General features: G+C 41.3%; 2 protein-coding genes across 2 annotated transcripts in view; one reads left to right on the plus strand and one right to left on the minus strand.

Moving 5' to 3' along the window:
- The window catches only part of LOC139135106 (DALR anticodon-binding domain-containing protein 3-like), a 56679-nt gene that overhangs the window by 28951 nt on the left and 21728 nt on the right, over nt 1–6000 (minus strand). The window lies entirely within an intron of this gene.
- The window catches only part of LOC139135105 (Kruppel-like factor 1), a 54728-nt gene that overhangs the window by 21971 nt on the left and 26757 nt on the right, over nt 1–6000 (plus strand). The gene's annotated exons all lie outside the window — the stretch shown is intronic.

A 6000-nucleotide genomic window follows, 5' to 3' on the forward strand; every position in this document is an offset into this window, starting at 1 on the left:
GTTTCACACATAAAATACATATACATACATACATACTGTCAACCGGGAAATTTTCGCGACGAGAAATTTTCGCGATATCTACAAAGGCGACTATTTCGCGACAATTAATTTTCGCGTTCTCTCTCCAAAAATCATTCTATTGTACATTTTTTGTCACATTTGTAGCAGGATTCTTAGCCACAAACCATGACGTCGAGACCCGTTCAAACAAACTAGTGCAACACCCTTTCAAAACTGTTGCAAAATCACGTTAATCTACTAAACCGCAGCCATTTTAATCGTTCAACTGCTCTTTCAAAACTGAAAATATTGTGTTGTGAGTGCGTTTGACTAGTGTTTACTGTCGGTAACTCTTTTTGGAGGATGTGTTGGCCCTGAAAAGGGCCGTTTGGTTTGTGCCTTTAGGCTTCTTTTACAGGACGTGGTATTGAAATTGGCAATCTCGGAGGATGTCCTCAACCATTTCAACCACACTTTCGTCAGCATAGAAACCAACGTTACATTGTTGTGCAACGCCAACTCTTCGTGAATGGTGGTATGCATTCTTCTTTGGTTTCAAATAAACCTTGCCATTTGGAAATCGTGCGTCGATTATTGTTGCCATTACTTTCGCCGCATCTCTTTTTAGACTGCCTACTTTAATACCGCCCGATGTAACTGCAACAGCATTTTTGTCGAACCGGTTTTTGGCATCACGAGTGACTTCATAAATCTCGCCAACTCCGAGGGGTCGACCACTGCAATAGTGTGGCATGCCAACTGCAAGCAAGCCACGGACAATAACTTTCTTCGACGGCATACTGGTAGCGTTGACGAGACAGTTGTACTCAATAAACTGATAGCTTTGCTGCGATTACGAACTTATTTAAACGTTTTTTGACCAATCAGAAATGATCTATTGTTGTAATGTGTTAAAAAATCCCCTGTGCTTTCGGCAGTTAACAAGTCACATGACTACGCCTGGGACACAATACAATGACGGACAGTGTGAATGCTTGCAAAATGATACAACACGCTTGTGAATGTGGGACAATTTCATTGGATGTTCTAAAATGGATCGTCACTTCGGCAGTTTTTCTTCTCACTGTTTGAGCGTGCCGACAAAAACCAGTGTTCGATACCTCGTTATTAAAGTATCCAAGTGCAAAGAAGAGAAATTGTGTTAATTGATACGGCAAATTACAAGTACAATGATGTGATAGCAAGAGCAAAGATGCCGCCCGTGCACAATAGGCGGTACATCAGAAGGCGATAAATCACAGCTTGTGAAGCTCAGAAAAAAAAATGATTGCACGAATTGGCTGTCCAAATCTCCTTACCGTTCAGATTTGAATTAAATCAGTGTACGCATGTTGTGTTACACCAAGAAGACGGACGTGTAAGTTCAGTGTGCTTCCAAATTAACAAAATTGGTGTGGATTACTGTCACTTTCTACACAATACAGTATTCGTAGTGTTACTCTGACCGTTACCCGGCGGTGGCAGTCTCTGGAGGGGGTACCCACGCTCGTTAGCAGAGTTTGAAATGTACCCCTTTTCCCATAATTTTTCTCTGAAAAACACCCCTTTTTCGGGAAAATCTGGGAGAAAATCACTGCGAAAAACACCCCATTTTTTCCGATATCTGGGAGATTTTACCTAATTGTTTACCATCACAGGGACGGTCACTGGATTTTTAAACCGCCAGAACTTATTAAATTTTAATCGAATTGATTTGAGGGGTGGGCACGTAGTTACAATCACCCTCACGATGTGATGTACGGTTCTCCCGGGACGGTTCTGGATCATGGCTTGGGGGACCGCTGCTGGGTTTTACTCTCTCGAGTGAGAAAGCGTCTTGGGAGAAGAACCAGACCTATTCTCGGAGGGTGATCTGAAAAAGTACCCCTTTTTCTCGATTTTACGGACCTAGATGTCTCCGTGATGTCTGACGAAACTCATCCCCTTTTCCGCAAAATTTCTAACGAGCGTGCGTACCCGGCTGCTCCGAGACTGCCACCACCGGGGACCGTTACTAATCAATTGGGCAATACTGTTCTTATTCTCTTCCTACCTCCATGATTAACCCAATGAAAGGGACAGAATTTGTCCTTTTAGGGACACCATAAACGCTACACATAAAAATGCGTTTGAAAATGTGCCACTAACCCCAAAACACAGATTTATGGTAACCGTACACTTGAGCAATGTTTCAGGGGCGAGTGTTATATAAAGTTTGCAACTTGCAAAGTCGCACATTACTAATCTTGGGCGTGAGCAATTTAGGCAACATCAATCATCCAGTTAATAGCGACACAAACAAAGAGAAGCATTCTGGACTTTTGCTTTCACTTTGTTCCGACATTGTGTTGCGCGGTTGTTGAAAGTTCTTTTTTGAATAAATTAATGTTCATAGTTTGATCGAGTGTTAATGTTCCTTTGATTTTGCGGGATAGTCAATGAATTTTCGGCAGATCAAACATAAAAATGGCATATAAGCTTATGAATTTCTTCAGAAATCTCAGTTGTCCACTGATCACTGTAGTGAATACAACTTGTCTACAACATGTGGCGTTACGTTATTCGCAACCCATCAACTCCGACCAAGCCTGGTCTTCCAGATCCAGAGAAGTCAGAAAATCCTGCTGCGACTTTGAAAGCCAACGAAGAAGTTTCGAAGGTGTTGTCGGAACTGAACTCAAATGGTTTGAAGAGAAAGAGGGGCCAGTACGAATACTACAGTGCCGAGCTACGCGCAGAAATTGGCAAGTTTGCAGCTGAAAATGGCAATGCCAGAGCAGTCCGTCACTACACAGCATCCCTCGGCAGGAAAATAAGCGAAAGTACAGTCCGATCGATGAAGTCTGCTTACATCAAAGAAAAGAAGAAAGCCGGCCCACAACCAGTGAACTCTCTTCCACATGCCAAACGTGGTCGACCACTCCTGTTGGGTGAGCTTGACGAACGTGTTAAGTCTTACATAAACGGGGTGAGAGACTCGGGCGGCATCGTCAATAGAAACATCGTACTTGCTGGTGCCCGTGGTATCGTCATGCAGCACGACCGAAGTTTGCTCAGCGATTTTGGTGGTCCCATCGCTTTAACCCGCGTTTGGTCAGAATCTCTTCTTACTCGAATGGGTTTTGTCAAACGCAAAGGTACGAAGGCAGCCAGAAAACTACCAGAGAATTTCCCTGAGGTGAAGAGGCAGTTCCTTCAACGCATCGTTGATGTTGTCTCCACAGAAGCCATCCCTCCAGAGCTTGTGCTTAACTTCGATCAATCTGGTATCCATATCGTACCCGTCAGTTCATGGACACTGGCTAAGGCGGGTGAAAGTCAAGTACCCATCATCGGTCTCGAAGACAAGCGAGAAATAACAGCGTTATTTACTGTGTCACTCAACGGCGACCTCCTCCCAGTTCAACTACTGTACAAAGGCAAAACCAACAACTGTCATCCGAACTTTAATTTCCCGAATGACTGGGATGTCCACCATACTCCTAATCACTGGAGTAACGAAGAGTCAATGTGCCGTTATGCTGACAACATCCTGATTCCATATGTACAGCAAGTCCGTCATCGTCTCAGCCTCCCCGACGAACAGAATGCAGTTGCAATTTTTGACGTGTTCAGAGCTCATCAGAGTGAGAGATTTCTTACCAAGCTTCACAACGCCGGCATCGCAACAGTTTTCGTCCCAGCCAACTGCACATCTGAACTACAGCCTCTCGACCTCACCTTCAACAGCAAGTTCAAAGAGTACCTGAAAGAGGAATTCAGCAAATGGTATGCCAGCAATGTTTCCCGTGCCCTTGATCGAAACGACGACATCAGCAACGTCAGCGTAGATCTTCGTTTGTCAACCATCAAGCCACTACACGCCAACTGGTTCTTGACAGCTTTCGAGAAGCTTCGCAACCAACGAGACACCATTGTCGCCGGTTCATCCAATCTTCAATTAAAGCTGCCATCGACGAAATCCAAGTTTAAATCAACGAACTGAACTTTTACTATAATTTGATACAACTTCTGCTTTCAATTTCTTTCGGTATTCTTTGATTTCAAATGTTGTTTTTTTAATGATTTTGTAAAAAGTAATATTTGATGTGAATTATTAAATATTTCATTGTTGTTTTTACTGAACTGAAACTTTGTGTCGTCACCGTATTTCCTTTGGTAAGCGTGCGTGTGTGTGTGTATGTGTGTGTTTGCGAGAGTGTGAATAGAGCCAAGCCGCGTGTTGCATTTTCAGTAAACCACACATTGTTCTAAAAAAAATTCGCGACTGTTTATTTTCGCGTTTTTTTGGCCCGCGCGAAGTTCGCGAAAATTTCTCGTTCGCGAAAATTTCCCGGTTTACAGTACATACATACATACATACACACACACACATATATTGTACATTTCACACATAATACAAAGACGGACATATTGTACATAACTACAGACAGACAGATATTAGAAAAATAGAATAATAAATCAAAAACGTACATGTTAGTGGCCAACTTTGGTAAAATGAACACTCTTCTTGAGTAATAACTTATTATCAGTTGATACACATAAGCACATGGGTGTTCATTAATACAATTTCCATAAATGAGTACCTTTACGCAGCAAATAAAGCATTACATTAACAGTTTCCATCGCTGTGTCTTAACACAGAATACGTAAAATAATTATTAAGAGATAAACAAAACTATTGCAGTTACTTTCTAGTCATATTCCACATAGTGTTGTGTTACCTGACTCACATTACATTTGGAAGGATACCCTTGACGTATTGCTATACCATATGGTATTATGATTCAAACTTTTGACTTGGGAATCTTATAAACTGGACGTCTTTGATATAAATCTAATCAGACATAATAAACCAGTTAAAATGTCAGAGTGTTAGTCAACAAAATACTTCAACATTATCAGAACAATGGATCCCAGTATTTTCTGAGACACTGGGACTGCACTAGAAACGGTGATTCTGATTGGTAAATGACCAATAAAAGGGTATTTCTGATTGGTTGACTGACTTCACCAGAAAGGAAGCTTCTGATTGGTTAGTTGAATCCATCTGATGCAATTTCGATCAATGACCTCTATTATGTCTTCATCTCACAGTAGATATCCAAGAAACCATTTTATTTTTCAAAATAAAACTCAGTATGATCAAATTGTTATCAACAGCACGGTCAGGCCCATGTACGGGGTGTTAGTTTGGGCTAGAGAATGGGGGAGCACAGGGTACAAAATTCATTTAAATGAGCCTTGTTCTTGCACAAGTTGATGTGACTAACATTCCAACAGTGTCAATTATTTATTTTTTTGAAACTACATGTATCTAGTAATTTTTAAATCAATGTTCTTCTGAGGTGATATTGAGATTAATCTTGGTCTGCGATTTGTGAGCAGGAAATCCCCCACTGGCTACCTAAGTGTATGGGGGCAAATTTTGTGACATCAAGCACGAACTGTGAGAAAGTGGATATACTTGCAAACTATAATCAGAGAATCAGTGCATGTGACAGATTTGTCATGAGGAACATGAGCTGATCTGTATGTATCTAGTTAACCAACAACCAACATCCAGATTGAGTTTCTTAATTTGAGTACAGTGTTGAACTTCTATGTGTTGCTGTTATTTCCTTCACTGAATGAGAAGAATGTAGCGCTCCAAAATAGCACACGTTGGAGGGCTTGAGCCGGGGGATTGAGGCATGGAGCAAGTGGTGTTGTAGGTCAGTGCCGTCATCAAAAGGTGCTGACACATCACTGTTCCAGCTTTAGGTACATATAATCTTACATTTTGTTAATACGGTGGTTCATTATAGTTTTTATGAACAAAGTATTGCATACAGGCTCTTGTATTGCTTTCTGACTAAAATCATAACAAGTATCTGTGCCATGATGATTTTAAATCACGGCATGTCTGTGCCATGATGATTTTAAATCATAGCATGTCTGTGCCATGATGATTTTAAATCATAACACACATCTGTGCCATGGTGATTTTAAATCATGCAC

Source organism: Ptychodera flava, chromosome 6, assembly GCF_041260155.1.
Source record: "Ptychodera flava strain L36383 chromosome 6, AS_Pfla_20210202, whole genome shotgun sequence".
Classification (NCBI taxonomy): domain Eukaryota; kingdom Metazoa; phylum Hemichordata; class Enteropneusta; family Ptychoderidae; genus Ptychodera; species Ptychodera flava.